This window comes from Cololabis saira, chromosome 24 (assembly GCF_033807715.1).
Source record: "Cololabis saira isolate AMF1-May2022 chromosome 24, fColSai1.1, whole genome shotgun sequence".
Classification (NCBI taxonomy): Eukaryota; Metazoa; Chordata; class Actinopteri; order Beloniformes; family Belonidae; genus Cololabis; species Cololabis saira.
In genome coordinates this window covers 6,837,820-6,855,315 of record NC_084610.1, presented here as the reverse complement: position 1 = coordinate 6,855,315, position 17,496 = coordinate 6,837,820, and the positions used below count along the sequence as shown (strand labels likewise).

The 17,496-nt window shown below is 43.2% G+C and overlaps 7 non-coding genes across 7 annotated transcripts; 4 read left to right on the top strand and 3 right to left on the bottom strand.

The window, feature by feature from the left end:
- The first annotated feature begins 1,813 nt into the window (after window positions 1-1,813).
- On the top strand, window positions 1,814-1,886 carry trnam-cau (transfer RNA methionine (anticodon CAU)). Its single transcript has one exon. It is a non-coding gene; the product is annotated as a tRNA-Met (tRNA).
- Window positions 1,887-2,267: 381 nt separating this feature from the next.
- Window positions 2,268-2,340, top strand: trnak-cuu (transfer RNA lysine (anticodon CUU)). The gene has a single exon. It is a non-coding gene; the product is annotated as a tRNA-Lys (tRNA).
- Window positions 2,341-9,074: 6,734 nt separating this feature from the next.
- Window positions 9,075-9,145, top strand: trnag-gcc (transfer RNA glycine (anticodon GCC)). Its single transcript has one exon. It is a non-coding gene; the product is annotated as a tRNA-Gly (tRNA).
- Window positions 9,146-9,260: 115 nt separating this feature from the next.
- trnad-guc (transfer RNA aspartic acid (anticodon GUC)) lies at window positions 9,261-9,332 on the bottom strand. Its single transcript has one exon. It is a non-coding gene; the product is annotated as a tRNA-Asp (tRNA).
- A 212-nt stretch (window positions 9,333-9,544) lies between these two features.
- trnag-gcc (transfer RNA glycine (anticodon GCC)) lies at window positions 9,545-9,615 on the top strand. Its single transcript has one exon. It is a non-coding gene; the product is annotated as a tRNA-Gly (tRNA).
- Window positions 9,616-11,973: 2,358 nt separating this feature from the next.
- On the bottom strand, window positions 11,974-12,045 carry trnad-guc (transfer RNA aspartic acid (anticodon GUC)). The gene has a single exon. It is a non-coding gene; the product is annotated as a tRNA-Asp (tRNA).
- Window positions 12,046-12,411: 366 nt separating this feature from the next.
- On the bottom strand, window positions 12,412-12,483 carry trnad-guc (transfer RNA aspartic acid (anticodon GUC)). Its single transcript has one exon. It is a non-coding gene; the product is annotated as a tRNA-Asp (tRNA).
- Window positions 12,484-17,496: the final 5,013 nt, after the last annotated feature.

The window sequence follows — 17,496 nt, the reverse complement described above, 5'->3', positions numbered from 1 at the left end:
CTTAAGCAATAAACACAACGGTGATTAAAAAGATGCAAAACGAGATCAACAAAACAACCTAAATAAGATAAAAACAGAGCTAAATAATGCAAAACTACAATCTGATGCACAATTGAGGGATATTAAGTGACACTAATATAAAATAATCTCCCCAATACAATATTATATTAATAAAAACGCGTCTAAAACAGACATAGCACATTGATTTGTTGAAATTATATATTGTATTTATTAATTGATGCGTCACGTGTTCGAGGTTCAGGTTCGCGCGCGCTCATCGGCGGCCCCCGCGTGACCGCGCATTTCTGGCCCAAACCACATGAACCCAAACTTATACTAACTTATACCTCTGCATACGCTGAACCATTTACGTTTTTAGTTTGACTTTATTAGGGGTCCAAACTTAATTTAAAATGAACAACTTCATGCAGAAGAGACCAAAGAGGATGGTTTCCTGCCCAGGTGACTGAACTGCGCAGTTGGATAAACGTGGATGGAGGAAAATGTGCACTAGACTGCGGAGTGCGTCGGTAAGTTACCACTTCGTTTATTGTTAATTTTTCATGTGTATATTTACCATTCCAAGAGTAAATATGACCAAAAATATCCGGCAGTGCTGTATCGTAATTTAGCTTGGAGGCCAAACTAGGGGCGAACCATTTTAAAGCCAAGGCCTTGTAACGTATTTTTTTTTCTTTTTGCAGCCTTTCAGAGGTAATAGAGCCCATTAACAATTAAATAAACTTCTAAATAACATTTTAGAAGTTATGCTCTCACCCACGCTGTGTGGTAGCCTACGGTAAAAAATCTTTACTGCCAGTGGCCTGTGGGGTTTTTTTTTGCAGCAACACGAAAAGTGATTAAATTGTTGTTAGTTTAGTTTAGTTTATTGGTCCTTTCAATTTCCACAACAGTAACCCAAAGTAGAGGTGTAAAACGTCAGTGTAAAAAAAATATATATATATATATATAATTTTATATATATATATATATATATATAATTTTTTTGGTATATATATATATATATATATATATAATTTTGGAAATAATTTAAAAATTCTAATTTTGGAAGAAAAAACTAGTCCTTAAAAAACAAATCCAGTGCCTTAAAGTTTACTAACTAATTGTTTTTGTGCAAGAAAACCCAGATTAATCTTTTGGTCATCACCAAAGACTGTAAGATTGACGAAACAGCGCCACCTAGTGACTTAATAATTGTACAAAATCTTAAAATAATAAAAAAATGCTATTATGAATATTGTCAATATTCCACAAAAATACTGCTTTCAGTCAAAAAACTAAGTTATGGTTAAAAACTACTTGGACTTGATGTTGATTTTTTTTCCTAATAAATTCAATATGTAGTTTTAAGTTTTGGTGAAGCAAACTGATGCAAGATTGTGGCAAATTAAGAACTATTACCATAAAATATTAAGTACGGACCATGACAATAACAAAAAAACACTTTTGCTTTGTAGTTTGACAAGGAAGTAGTTACTTTTGGATTTATCTTGGTTTATTAACATAAGATAAATCACTTAAGAGAAAAGTAAAACATTAAGTAAGTAGTGCGTACCTAAGTAAAAGGGAAAATTAATAAATGAAAGAAAGTCACTTGAAAAAAGAAAAAAATCCTCTTCAGCAATCCGTTTTGTCTATTGAGATATTATTCTGCAGACGAGAGGGGAGTTTCTCTATGCTTCATTTCATGGAGCAGGTAAAAAATGTTTGTACTTACTCACCAACAGCCGCTGGAACGTCATTCCTCCTGGTGTCATCATCCTATCTCTTCCTGTTCGGTGTGGCTTCACAGGCCTCGTTGGCGCAGTAGGCAGCGCGTCAGTCTCATAATCTGAAGGTCGTGAGTTCGAGCCTCACACGGGGCACTTGTTTTGAATCCTTTTAACAAAGCATTGTGTTGTGGTGTATCTAATTATGAACCACAGAACATTTTTGTATTCTGTGCTGTTAGTGTTATCAGGGTTTTTAAGTTTTTCTGGCCATGTTTGGCAGGAAGATGTTGAAATCCCATTTCCAAGGAAGCTTCAGCTCCATTGCAGAGGAAGCATTGTCAATTTCCCCGAGGGAACCTCCCAAAGGGATTAATAAAGTCATCTGAATCCGAATGAAGCTGGGGTCACTGAGGGTGAATAGGGTTTTTCCTCGCTGTTAAGAAGAAGGAAGTAACAATGCCTCCACCACGTAGACGTCACAGTCCTGTATGGTTGTGTGGTTTCAAAAAGATCACTAGTGGCACTTGCACACATGCCCGGCTAGCTCAGTCGGTAGAGCATGAGACTCTTAATCTCAGGGTCGTGGGTTCGAGCCCCACGTTGGGCGACAGTCTTTTTTGCCCTTACATTTTCTCAAATATTACGTCACAATTAGCCAGCGCCACACTTTTCTTGCTTTTGGGAGTCCCTATTTTTTAACAAAATCCAGACCGACTGGCGTTACAATGCCCAAAGCAGCCCGTGTGTGCTTACAGCAGGGAACAGATGATTGTGCTGCGTAGCGCTGCAGTGTTAGTTCGGGACAGACACAAGATCCCCCTGGAGATACTTGGTAAGTACTGCCATGGATGCCACGAAGGAAAACAACGTTGCAAAAAGAAGAGATCCTTCAGACCTGTTCTTCCCTCTGTCACCATGGGTAACGTGAGATCTCGGTGTATCCCCCCTCCCCCCATCTGCTAAAGCAGACACAGCTTCTCATGCCCTGCGCTCAGTTACCAGCAAGCTGCAGACACAGCTCCCACAGAGCCTCTTCCTCATCTCTGGAGACATCAGTCATGCCCTCATACACTCAGTATACACTGGACTGGACTGGACCCCCCCCAGAAGAGCTGACCACACCATTGTTCATCTGCAGCCTGTTTATAACCGTGCTGAGGTGGACTGTGGAGAGCGAGGCAGCTCTCAGTGACTGCTCCAACACCACTGTGTGGACAGAACTGTGTGATCCACGAGGGGACATGACAGATTGCACGACAGACTACATAAACCGTTCTAGGGCTGAACGATTTTTGAAAATAATATAATTGCAATTTTTTTCCTCAATATTGCGATTGCGATTTAATATGTGATTATTTTTTCAAGGTCCTGTTCTCATGTATTTTTCAACTACACAATTCCAATTCAATTCAATTTTATTTATATAGCGTCTAATACAACAAAAGTTGTCTCTAAACGCTTTCCAGAGACCAGAACATGAACCCCGAGCAGTTATTACATAAACAATGGCAGGTAAAAACTCCCCTAGTGGGAGAAAAGCCTTAAGCCAAACAGTGGCAAGAAAAACTCCCCTTTAGGAGGGAAGAAACCTTGAGCAGGACCTGGATCATAAGGGGAGACCCTCCTGCCGAGGGCCAGACTGGGAGTCAGGGACGTCAACAGCACAGCAGGCAGGTGGAAGCAGCAACGGGATGACCGGGGGTGGGGACCGCAGGCCAGCACGCAGCTCCCGAAGCTCTGACCCAATCAGCAAGCCCCAGGTTATGTTCAGGGAAAGGTTGAGAAGGGGCAGGGCCAGGGAGAGGTGCCTTGACCGACAAATCTCTCCTTCGCCTGACCGGGCCGTTTTCACAAGCAATAAATCAGTCTGTTTTATAATAAACAATTTCAGATTTATCAGATTACAACAATAAAGAAAACAAATCTGTGGCTTTACCTCTTTAACACGTCTACACAAGTCTGTAAACTGTTGAACTTTAGCCAAAACGAGGCGTAGTTTAATAGAAAAACACAGAAAAACTCCCACAGGGAACAAAAAAACCTGCCTCACAGGGAACTTCTTCACAAATAACTCAAAAATCACACGGAGAAAAAAAACACCAGCAAACTAACAAACAAACCAACAAAGCTCACAGAGTTCACACAACAAACCAGCAATGAACAACTGGCAGCCCCGCTCTTTAACCTCTCCTCCTGATAAGCTGACGAGCTGCAGGTTCAGGCTCACAGCGACTCACTGTCCGCCGGCTCGTGCTCCTCGCCGCGCGCAGCTCCTCGCCATGCCGACTCCGGGCTCATATATTTAATACATTTATAAAGCCCATATATTTATAAAGCCCCGCCTGGCCGAGCCCTAACGCTGAGGCCATGGTTAACTTTTTTTCCCTGCCGGCTTTGCTCTTCCCGCTCTGCTCACTTGCACATTATGTGACCAGATCACGTGACTGGTCAAATCACAGCCTTTGCGGTTAGAAAATCTTGTTTTATCACATAGCGATATTATCGCAAATGCAATTAATCGTTCAGCCCTAAACCGTTCCCTCCAGGGTGGTAAGGTGTTTCTCAAATAACAAGTCGTTGATTAACTCTGATATTAAAGCTCTGCTGAAGGACAAAAAAGAGAGCTTTCAGATCATGGGATAAGGATGAACTGAGGACTGTACAGCTGGTTCTGGGCCAGTGCTTTGGAACCAGGCTTTCTGTTTCTACTGATGAAGAACCGTCTCCGGACCAGAAAAAACGGTTCCAACCGGTTCCATGGTACTAACTCTTTGTTGGGCTAGAGCAGGGGTCGGCAACCCAAAATGTTAAAGAGCCATATAGGACCAAAAACACAAAAAACAAATATGTCTGGAGCCGCAAAAAATGAAAAGTCTTGTATAAGCCCTGGCAAATGGCGAAAGGCGAAATGTCAAGAAAAAAGTCGAAATGTCAAGAAAAAAGTCGAAATATCGAGAAAAAGTCAAAATTTCGAGAAAAAAGTCGAATGTTGAGATTAATGTTGAAGTACAATCTCGAGAAAAAAGTCAAAATGTTGAGAAAAAAGTCGAAATGTCGAGAAAAAAGTCAAAATTTCGAGAAAAAAGTCGAAATGTCGAGATTAATGTTGTAGTACAATTTCGAGAAAAAAGACGAAATGTCAAGAAAAAAGTCGAGAAAAAAGTCAAAATGTCGAGATTAAAAAGGAAAGGATAAAGGAAGAAAAAAGGAAAAAAGAAGAAAAAAAGAGAAAAAAAGGTCAAACATTTTTGAAAAACTTCCAGGGAGCCACTAGGGCGGCGCTAAAGAGCCGCATGCGGCTCTAGAGGAAAGAACCGCTTACGTAAGCGGAGGGGGCGGAGTTGTTAAGACCAACGGCAATAGCAAGACTGGGAGACAGCAACATTTTGAAATAAGCAACAAATTAGTCTGGATGCAGTAAAGCAGCAGTGGCCTGGGGAGGAGACAACCTCTTAGGCGGTGGGCCGAGGCTGCGTGTCTGCTTTAGTTTTACAAAATAATGATCCCCACCGGATGGAAAACCCAGATTTTTAAAAGCTGTGAAGATTATTTTATTTTTAATCAGATTCTGTTTGTTGCCACTCAAATGATTTCCTATTTTTTTCAAAATCATATTCTAAAGTTTGATACATTTTCAGGCAAACGCTGCGGCCGACTATATCAGTCGAACCAATATCACGCTAAGATACTGACGGAGAGATGACGGAGGGATGCCTTTAACCTATCAGATTGAGCTACACTGAGCTCAGCTCAGCTAAATCAGCTTCACAGGACCAGCTGATGGATACGACTGCGCACGTTTCTCGACCTCATCGGCAGCACCGCTCGACGTTTGAGGGTAAGTATTAATGTTATTGGAAAATAATAGAGAAAGGCTTCCCCAAAGACAGGCACAGACGAAAAGTCTCGGTGGCTAAAGTTGGAAGGAGCAATTTAGCCGTGACAGACAAAGATTTTAACAACAAAAAAATATGTGAGGTAATCACATTCAAAATTACATAACATTTTATTAAAAACATAAAAGAAAGAACAGGAAAACAATGAACAAACCAAGTGAAGTTAGGTTGCAAACTGGAAGGAAAAAATGAGAGGAAAAAAACAAAAGATGTAACTTAATGGAAGCAAGACCTAAACAAAGTTGAATATCAGGCAACCCCAGAACACCTGAAGCTGCTTCAGGACAGTGCTGGACCAGGGCAGAGAGTGATGCTCTGCTGTCTCTCTGCTTCTGTGTCTGGACTCTGCCCTCCTCCTGCAACCCAGGAGAGGAAATACAAGGCAGAGAAAAAAGTATCAAATATGAGAGCCACATTTTGTAATCAACAGCTTTTGCTGCTTATCGTTAAGTATATTCAACCACTGATGTGTAACACATTTGTCAAGCTGCCTCAGGTTCTTAACTGGTTGTGTTTTATATGTGCAAAGATTTTAAACATATCTAGTATAATGTGCTACCTAAGGCCCAATTCCAATCTGACCCCTCACAGACGCGCTGACTTAGAGGCGCATTCACAGGAGGTTTGTGAGTGTTCGAGGGCTGTTCCATTGGCAGATCATCAAGTCAGTGAGTCCGTGAATGAGCACTTTCTGCCCCCTTACTGTAAGTCAGCATCGATACTGACTTAGCCTAAGGACATTACCCAGAGTTCATAGCGTTGTGAAGTCAAATACAGGGCATGCTGTTGGAACGTGACTGTTTAAAAAAAAGGCTAATAGTGTGTATTCAACCACTAGAGGAGATATACTAGACATGTATGTACTCCTCGATAAAAATGAGTTGTTGAGTGTGAGAATTGAGTTGAAGTCATCCTGCAGGCACATTCTGAGGCTGACCAGTTTGTCAAGACCAGCAAGGGCAAGACTAGGCTGAAAGAAGATGCAATACCCACCATCTTTGTGCATCGGCCAGTAGTCAGAAAGAGGAGGGCCCCTACTCCACGATGCCCCCTTTCACCTGCAAAGACAGGGTCCATACCTGCTGATCACAGCTACTGTATTAAAGATGACACAGGTATGATGTATATTAACTCTTGATAACTATACCATATTTCTTGTTTAAGTGACAATATTATTTTAGTATTTAAAAATGAGCAGTGTCATGTCTTCTACTCGCACCAGTTTCTCAGATTGACGAAAGAAAAGATGAGGAGAGTGAGAGAAGGGAAAGTGACACCGAAGGAAGAGAGGACATGGCTGATGAGGAGAGACAGGGAGAGTTCACATCAGCCATTCAGCAGAGCAGGGAGCCACCAAGCAGGGAATCAAAGCTCCTAAAACCACTGAAAAAACAAGAAAATATAAATAAAAAAAACAGAGCAGCACTGAGAAAAGTAAAGCAGGAAAATGCAGTTCTTAAGAGGAGAATGAAAATGAAGAACAAAAAAAATTAAGAACATTTTAACCAAAGATCAAATTGGAGCATTAGGGAGACTAACCACAAGAGGGATGAAATGGAGCAATGACACAGTGACGAAGGCATTAAAACATCGGAAAAGTGCCAGTGCCAGTGCCAGTGCCAGTGCCAGTGCCAGTGCCAGTGCCAGTGCCAGTGCCAGTGCCAGTGCCAGTGCCAGTGCCAGTGGAACCAGCAGCATTTGCTGCTGGTTCCACTGGCTACAAGGCCTTGCAGGACTTGCAGATTCCCCTGCCAGGAATTAGAACCCTGCAGAGAAGAGAGAAGGGGGGGCACGTGTTAGTTCCCCCATGACTTCAGTGCCCACACCCTGGGTGGGGTTGGCGAAAGGGCCTTTCTGTGTGGAGTTTGTATGTTCTCCCCGTGTTCCCTTGGGTAGCTAATGTGAGCTACCCTCACAAAAACATGCACACAGTCCTGGGCTACACATGCCCCCTCTGGCCAACCGGGGCGCCAGATGGGGTGGGGAGGATCTGGAATAACGTGATCCTTCCACGCGCTACGTCCGGTCAGAGAATCCTCACCCTGTCTGGTGAAAAGAAGCGGTCCGTCACTCCTCAGGATAAGAAGGAGACCTGAGCTCAGTGTAGGGCCCTCCCTGGGTTGGCAGAGGAGAGCAATGCCCAGGACTGTTACTTAGGTATGAGCACTGGGTGATGAAATGGGTAAAAAATCCTAACGGAAGTATTTGATTTCCTTAAACTGAAGGCAAGTGGGTTTTCAGACCTGGAAAGGGGGTGTGTGTGTGTAGACCAATAACACCAAGTGTGGAGTTACACACACTTTCTGGAAAGCTGTGACTTTGCCAGGTCAAACAGGGGCAGCAACACGTGTGTGTGTTTATGTTGGCTGGAAACACATCACGCTGGAAGCAAGTTGTCGCCTATCATTTCAGTGGAAATTCAACAAATGGAGCAGTGTACAGGCCAATAAATAATTCAGAGGGCATCATCCATTGGCATGTAATGAATATCACCACAGATATGGGTAGCTCTAACCAGGCCATGTGGAAATCCACATGGCCGGTGTGGCTAATGCTAATGCTGACGGCATGAGTAATGACGACACTCCAGAGCTAGCTCCGCCAGCGGCAACGGCTAACACCGAGGCATCCGTCATCCTCGCGGCTATAAACGACATCAGTAAAAGGATGGAGGACCGATTCAATAACTTGGAGGTGTCCTTGCAAGCTACCCAGGCCACATTGACCGAACACGATGCTCGGATTTCTACTGTGGAGGCTGCCAGCAGTGACCATGACATCCGGCTGACCGGGATGGAACAGCAATGGCTGCGGCTGGAGGCCAGTCACAAATCGCTCCAAGAAAAGATTATTGACCTCGAAGCGCGCTCCAGACGCCAGAATATAAAAGTGGTGGGCCTGCCAGAACGAGCTGAGGGTAAAAACCCAGTGGACTTTTTTGCCACTTTTCTGTGCAATTTGCTGGGTGCTTCTCACTTCCCCGCCCCGATAGAGGTTGACAGTACTCAGTACAGGAAAAAGATTGAGGAGCAGCGGCAGGACATGAGGGGTGTGGGGCAGCCTGGAAATAATTTTGGCTAAAAAACACCCCATGAACAGGTCGAGGGGGATCAACAGTGGGCCAACGATCTAAATCTACATTTGAATAGGTTCAAGCACCCACTCCTCCCCCCATGCAGCCGGTCCCTTACATGCTTGCCCTCCTCACTCGGCCCTTCACAGCTCTGGCTTGTTAGATGCTACAACCACTTCACACCAAGATAGAGCCATTTATCCCCCACCCCTGTCCTTCACAGCAGAACAGAGGAGAAAGAGCTGAAAGATGAAAGAGAGGAAAGCAGCTGGACCGGCAGGTATCACCTTCGGACCCCTTAAGTGCTGTGCAAACGAACTGTCTGGAGTTGTGGAGCATGTATTCAAGACGAGCTGTAAGCGTAGAGATCAAGCATTGGTGGTTCAGTGGTAGAATTCTCGCCTGCCACGCGGGAGGCCCGGGTTCGATTCCCGGCCAATGCAACATCCCTTTTCCCTTTTTCCTTTTTGAGGAAGCTGTGATTTTCTTTCATTGTTCCCCACAATCGCGTGGTTGATAAGATTCATCAGGAGCAAAAAAAAAAAAAAAGGTTTATCACTCCCCGTCGGGGAATCGAACCCCGGTCTCCCGCGTGACAGGCGGGGATACTCACCACTATACTAACGAGGAGATGTCATGCCAAATATGTGTTCTATTTTTAACTTCTGTGCACAGATGTAAAAGGACGTAGGCTTGTGTTTTCTGTTGACCTGATTGTTTTGTTGATTGTTTTGTTGATTGGCCCTTATTACCTATACAACTGATGCATTTTCAATATCTCCAGACAACGCATGGTGGGATCCGAACAATACTGTCTCATGTCGTTGTTGGAGTTGATGTAAGCATTGGTGGTTCAGTGGTAGAATTCTCGCCTGCCACGCGGGAGGCCCGGGTTCGATTCCCGGCCAATGCAACGTCCTTTTTTTTTCTCCCTTCGATTTTATCTTAAATAGGTTATATATTTATTATTTTGAAAGCAATCAACAACACACACTCCGTCTGTTGTACAGGCATTCAAACCACAGGGGTACTTTTAGAATAATTCATCTGAGATTTCAGAGAAGATGTACACCAGCATTATCTCCCTGAAGCTAGTAAGTCAGATGTGCAATATCTCCCTACCTCATACATATCAGTCAAGGCAGCGACTTTTAGATTTTCCAAAGTTACTCCACCTAAACTCATTTTCACCATGGACATTTCGGCTTGGGCAAGATCAGTGTTGATGGAGAGTGTGGAAGCTTATTGTTTAATCAGTCCTGAAGCGCCATCAGCGTCGCAGTTTAACATATCATCTACCCTTTTTTGCAATTTGCATTGCTTCTTCTGAGAAGCGTTTGTTACAGGCCCCAACAAGTGTGTCAATGACGGGATAGAAGACATGTATTGCCCATCTGTCTTTGGGACTCTTTGAAATGGACGTGTACAGCTCCCTTTGCCCCAGTGTGCTCTCCACAAGTGCAGAATATAATGTTGCTGTTGCGCGTGCAGGGCGCTTGTGTAGGGGCTCCTGCTCTGTGACAGATATGTCGTTGGACTCACAAAAATTGAGTATCTCTCTCCACATAATGTCCCAGTTTTTTCTCATATCCATAAGTCCCTGGACGCTGGCCTGCAGAACACTGGAAGCTTGAGCAAGTGTGGTGTCTGTTTTCTGAAGGGCCTGAGATGCGACATGGATGATGCGCAAAGCGTGAGAGAAAAAAACCAAACACACACAGAAGTTTAGTTTTCCCACGCTGTGAAGCAGACCTGACGCCTCTGTAAATCGGCGGTTTGGGGCCCAGAAAACTCATCAAGGGAATGAATGATGGAGTTGAAAGAGCTTTTCACAGCTGACATGTTATGCCACCATCAGCATGCCCATTGAGTGTCACTCAGGACAGATAGGTCTGCTTTCACACCCAGCTGTTTTTGCATCTGTAGAAAGGCATGGTGAGTCCCAGGTTGTCCAAAAAATGTGTACAGGCTTTCCATGATATAGAAAAAACCAGAGGCCACTCGGTTGACTTTGAAGGCTTCAGTCAACACCAGATTTAACTTGTGCGCCATACAGTGGATGTAAATAGCGCTGGGGTGATCCTGGCGCGTCCTCTGCTGCACTCCGTTAACTTTCCCAGCCATAACCCACGGGGAGTTTGGAAATTCCATGTTCATCCAGGAACTTTTTAATGTGACCATGTATTGCCTCTGCATCTGTTTTCTCCGAACAAATCCAAGGAAGCGCTCTTGTATTTCCATATTGTGTGTGTAACGAACACAGACTGTCATTTGTTCAGATTTAAAGCTTCGAGCTTCATCTTCCAGAGTGAAAAAAACATTTGCCTCGATTTCTCTGATCATTTCTTTCACCATTTCAGAGGCTGTTTGTATGAACTCGTTTTGGATGTCATGACTTGTGAGAGACGCTGATTTCTGCTGCATCATACTAAATGACGCATCTCGTTTGGCAAGGTAGCTGCACATTTCCAAAAAATTCCCACGGTTGCTTGAGCCTTCAGTCTCATCGTGTCCTCTAAAAGCAAGCCCTTGTTTTGCCAGAAACAGGACCATTTCAGCGATGGATGTTGGATATTCTCGGTTTTCTTTTACAGTTTTCGTGTGAGCTGTGCTCATTTGCGCAATGACAGAGCTGCTTTGTTTGGAATGCTGATAACTGTGCCACTTTTTCACACTTTGCTCGTGTTGAGCTGATTCCATGTGTTTGATAATTTTTTTCTTAATACCTTTGATTTTTTTTGTGTGTGTGTGACAACTTTGGGGAAGCTAAGCTTCTCCTAGCCTCTTAATAGCGCGCCGCCGCCTATGGACATATACACTGGCCCGTTCACCTGCATGCTTGCTCTGTAGTTTTGGGGGTTAGTTAATCGCGGTAGCTTAGTTTAGTTTTGATTGTTGTGATTAGTTGTGATTGTTGTGATTAGTTGTGATTGCTGCTCGTGTTTTTGCCGGTTCCGTGCCTGTTTCGTGTCTGTTTTTTTTTTTTTTAAGATTTCCAGTGCTCGACGTGCGCCTCCATGTGTGTTCTCGCGTCCTGGATATATATTAATAAGATATAAATATATGTGACATATTTATTGATTTATTTATTTTATATTAAAAATGCACATATATATGCCTTAGGTTCTTACCAGCATAGTATTAACCATTAATATGTGTGCAGACAAAAAAAAAAAAGCCATTGTGTGTTCTGGCAGAATTAAAAAGTAATGTTAGGCGTTCATCAGCAAAGAGCTAAATGAATAGAAATCTGCTCCAAAAATGTTATTCACTCCCCGTCGGGGAATCGAACCCCGGTCTCCCGCGTGACAGGCGGGGATACTCACCACTATACTAACGAGGAGATGACATACTGCCAGTTTTTTTCAGGTCAATTATTCAGGAATGTTGTCAGTGCAAATAGCCCTCCCCCCAGTCTCAATGCAAGTGGTGGTTGCGGCATGTGTTTACTCTGACCTCAGCATGATCTCAAATCCTGCTATGAGTGTTACAGACCCTGACTAGCCTGACAAAAAGACAAAATTTGCTCCAGGCAGGGTGAGAAGGAAAGGACAAAAATTTGATAATTGAGGATTTGAAATAGGGCTCAATTCCCGGCCAATGCAACATCCCTTTTTCCTTTTTGAGGAAGCTGTGATTTTCTTTCATCGTTCCCCACAATCGTTGATAAGATTCATCAGGAGCAAAAAAAAAAAAAAAAGGTTTATCACTCCCCGTCGGGGAATCGAACCCCGGTCTCCCGCGTGACAGGCGGGGATACTCACCACTATACTAACGAGGAGATGTGTGATTTCATCCCGGTACATCTTTTTTTCAAATGCAGACATCAAACGTAATGTATGTCAGTTATTCGGAAATGTGGTCAGGGCAAACAGCTTGGGTCACAATGCAAGTGGAAGAGTTACGGCATGTGTTTACTCTGACCTCAGCATGATCTCAAGTCCCGCTGTGAGAGTTAAAGAAGTGGAACACTTCTTTCCAGTTACCTGGATTTGTGAGCTAATACAAGAAGTGTTTGAGAAGATCACTTAAGAATTATATGGTAATCTGCTCATTTACAGACAAATTTCTTATCTCCTTTTAAAGCGGCACTATGTAACTTTTCCACGTTAATATCATATTTCCAGAGTCATTGTGATGGTACATCAACTTCCAACAGGTTTAATGACACCTCTGTCATGGTCTGAGGGGTCTGTATCGCCTTCACTGGCACGATGTAACTTTGAGGAGCATGGTAGGAACCCTGCCACACTAAAAAACTACACATTTTTACGGCTTTGACTGCTTTACGGCATACGTCACTTCCCCCTCCTTCCCGATTCGTAGTCGAGACGAAAATGGGCGGGGCGTGGAGCGCAGCTCCGCAGAAGCTGGTAACCCGTTGCTGTGTTGTAGCTGCAGCAGCTCCACACAACAGACGTGGGGAAAAGATCGCTAATGGTTTAACTTTTCACCGGTTTCCTGCTCGGAGGCAGAACCACGGAGGCCGGCCAATTATCTGAGATAACAAATTAAAAGAGTAAAAGAGTCGTCGGCTCGGTTGGATCGCGGCTGTAATGAGTCCGACCAAACATAACGTTCCTCAGTAAACAAACAAACACGCACACAGACGGGCGTCGGATCAAAACACGGGTTTATTAAACCACGAACAAACACTCACAGACCGGGGTCGGATCATTCATACAGGTTTTATTCCACTTCTCCAGCTAAACGCAGTTGTTGGCCAGCTCTCTGAGGTGCGATTAATTTTGTTGAGGAAAAAATATTAACTCTTATTTGTAGCTGCAGAGGAAAAAAATAATCTCACAAGGAAAAAAAAATATTGCTCACGCCTCGGAGCCTCTTCAAAGCAGTCAAAAAAAAAGAAAAGAAAAGTAAGAGTAATACAAAACATGTACTGTATGTTGTACTATTATACTAATTTATTGAAACACATGGCGAGTCAAACATTTACCAAAGCAGCTGCCAAACACTCCTAAACAAGGTAGTAAGACGTGGGTTGTGCAGAACTGCGGCAGTAAATCCTTCTAAAGAGTGCAGCTCCGACTAGGAGCTCCATTCTTTAGTAGAGATTTCATATGGATCCAGACCGTTAATAATCATTATTTTCTCCATATACTGCTCCCTGGCTTCCTTGTTTAAGGTATCCCGGTAAATTCCAGTTCCTTTCTAGCAGTTTAACATCTTTTTTTGCGTTCCGTCTGTTCACTTGGTGAAAAAGAAAAGCGTCCCGTCTTCTCTCATCAAAACAAATGCAGCGACGGGACAGGAGTTTTCCGGCAGTACGCGCTGGTGCTCATGGGAAACGTAGTGTTCTTTCTGGTAAAGCACTACCGCTTTTGTCCAAAAGATGCCGCCAAACTCAGAAAAGCTGAAAGTTACGTTGTGCTGCTTTAAAGCAGCAAGCTTCACTGAGGTTCATTGAAGCTCATTTTACAGAATGGCTCTTTTTCAGCACTTCCTGATAATAATTGGTGTGTCTACATGTGCATGCCACATCCTCTGTGACAGGGATGTGCAGCAATGAACCTCCGATCCCAGTTCCACTCTGAACCACAATCTGCTCATTTACAGACATATTTCTTATCTCCTTTTAAAAAGGTTTGTTGAGAATAGAATTCGGTTTTTGATTTGTAAAATTTACCTCAGCTCAAATGTTGAAATCACTTCTTAAACCCTCTCAATCTTTTACCTGCAGCGTTCATTCATTAACGTAACATTGGTATTTGAGTTAGAACCTGTTTATTAATACTTTATTTTGAAAAAACAACAGGATTTTCCATCCCATACTTTTGTCTGACTTCTTGCAAGCTTAATGCCAGCATGACAACACAACAATCACAGATGAAGATTTGTAAAGTACGGGTAAATGATAAACAATGGTCTTTGTATATAAAGCTAGAAAATAAAAAAAAATTTAAATGTTGTTTTTAACTGTTTGTCAGTATTGATATAATGCTTTTTTTTGCAACTAGCAAATAGCCTAAGATATGTGTTCATATTGAGGGGTGTGCTGGTGTAAAATTCTTCATATATGTAAAAATACTTCCTTCTCTCAACATGTTCCTGCCTCACTTTCAGTTGCAATGGACTGAGTGCTTCTATATGTTAATGTAAATATGTTTGTAATTATCATGACACCTTACACATTACCCCCATACAACTGTATATAATTATGTTCAGTTTTTTTTCAAGTAGGTTATAGGCTCGGTTTACCTTTTATCATGGATTTTGTTAAGATGTGCAATTTCTGCGGCCCCTGCTTCTAGTGTGTACTGTGTTTATATTGTATTTGTTTTGCATTTTGATGAAAAAAATCTGAATAAAAATATTGTGGGAAGAAAAGAGCAGTTGTGGTGCTTGCCTTCCCACCCAGCGGTAGTCAGCTTTCACCATGCCTCCACCGGAGCACCTATTGACTAGCTGGAAATGACCTCAAATGCCAGCGTCACCTTCCTGGTCTGGTCACACCTGAGAAAATGCATGAAGGTACTGTGGAAGAACACCTGAAGTCATTCACCAAGCAGCTGGCCAGGTTGAAGCAGGTTGGCACAAACACTCCATGCCATCTATCTGGACCGTTGCAGCACCCAGAAGCCTATGGCATATTGTCCTTTTGCACAAACTGCCCAAAGCTACTCCACCCACGCAGGCCAGCTTCAGCTCCTGGGGCGGATCAGGGGGGGGGCCATGGGGGCCGATGCCCCGCCTGTAATCTGATTGGCCCCTGAAGTGCCCCTGTTCTGTCAATCAACGGGCAAGCTGAGAATTTGATGATCATTGCTGCAGTTCCACCCCCAAACTAGTGGTGACGCCTGTTGCGTCAATACAAGTGAATAGAAAAAGAAACAGCTCGGTGCACTCTAGGGGGGACAAACCAAACAGTTTATGGTAGACGTTATTGGACAGTTTGATTTGGAGGGAGGGTTCACTGCCTTTTAAAATATTTGTGGCGGGCTGAACATAACGTAAGGATTGCGTTTTCATTCTGCTTTCAAAGAAAGAGGATGATGTTTTATTAAAAGGAGCCCCTTTCACATAGAGGGCGCAAAGCGCAGACCGCCGCCAGCTTTCCCATTCATTGTGTATGTGCTACCGCGGCACAAGAGACTCGCGGTCCACTCTTTAAGAGCGGACCGCTCTGCCGCCGAGCTACACGGTGCGCAAGAGGGCGCCTGCCACGGGGTTTGTGCTGCACCTGCCTGCCCGAATTGAACATTTTTTAATTTCACCGCTTAAAGCTGCTTTCACATACTTTTTTTTCCACATACGGTTTGCGCCGCGCACACGGCCGGGTGGGCGCAGAATCAACACAGAGTTGGCGCAGAGCATTTGTTTCCAGTACTCGAGTTGTAAAAAAAAAATCAGGGGGATGGTGGATTTTATCATATGGGGACAGATAATTTGTGCTGATTACAAATAATATAATACACACAATAGCAGTGACCAAAACAGCTGCAGAAATACTGCAGGAATGACATAGCAGCAGTTAAATGCAGCCTTCTGTAAGCTTTAAATATCCACTGGGCTTACATCAAATACATCAAAACACAACAATAAAAAACAGTTTTCTGAATTTATCAATATGACTCTGTCCTTCACAGGATAAGTAAAATGGATCACTGCAAAAACTCAATCTTAACAAGAATATTTGTCTTATTTCTAGTTAAAATATCTCAATTTAGTAAAAAAAAAATCTCATTACACTTAAAACAAGTATCGTGACTGGAAAAAACAACAATTTTCAAAAAAAATCTCATTACACTTAAAACAAGTATCATGACTGGAAAAAACAACAATTTTCACCTGTTTCAAGTAGATTTTCACTTGAAATAAGTAGAAAAATCTGCCAGTGGAACAAGATTTTTTTGCTTGTAATGAGAAGATAAATCTTGTTCCACTGGCAGATTTTTCTACTTATTTCAAGTGAAAATTGACTTGAAACAGGTGAAAATTGTCAAATAAGTTATTTTTCTGGTGTTATTTTTCTGGTGAGCACTCTAAATGTTGAAATAGCAGTAAAACCACATTCATTGATGAAATGACATAAGGGATGGAAAGGGGGGATGGCAGTTTTACAGGGGGGATGATTTGGACCGTTTTTATTTCAGGGGGGGATGCCATCCCCCCTCATCCCCCCTCAACTCCAGTACTGTTTGTCGCTAGGCGACCGAAAAAAGTTTTTCCAATCTGGCGCACTTTTCCCACTGGTTTGGACGTACAGTAGCTACAGCTCAATTTGAAAAATGTATCTGTCCCTGCTTCAAAGAAAAGCCCTGGCTTTAGTTCTTCTGAGGAGGAGACGAGCAGCAGCAGCAAGGAGGGTCCATGAAATCCTCATGAGAAGACAGGATTTGGGGGAATCCAGGCTCGTTGGAGCTACAGCTCCATGATGAGCAGGTCTACTTCAGATTGAACAGGGAGCAGTTTTACAGCCTGTTGGGGAGTGGGTCCTCAGCATGATGACAACCACCTTCTCTCCTATTGGACGCACTGAGATGCCCTCACAGCGCGGTGAAATTAAAAAATGTTCAAGTCAGGCGCAGGCAGGTGAAACGCCCGTGGCAGGTTACATTTGGCCCCATAATGGCCCCTGTTTCAGAAAAATCCTAGAACCGCCAGTGTTCAGCTCCCATGAGGTTTTGGATGGGGTGCAGGCCAGCCACGTTCTCTCAAACTTGAGGCGCATGAATTGTTTCACCAGTGTGCAGTAACCTTTTAAATGATTTTAGTTGAAACCAGAAAAACAATGCCTGATTAAACATTGACTGTGTTGGTAGGTATTTATTACTGC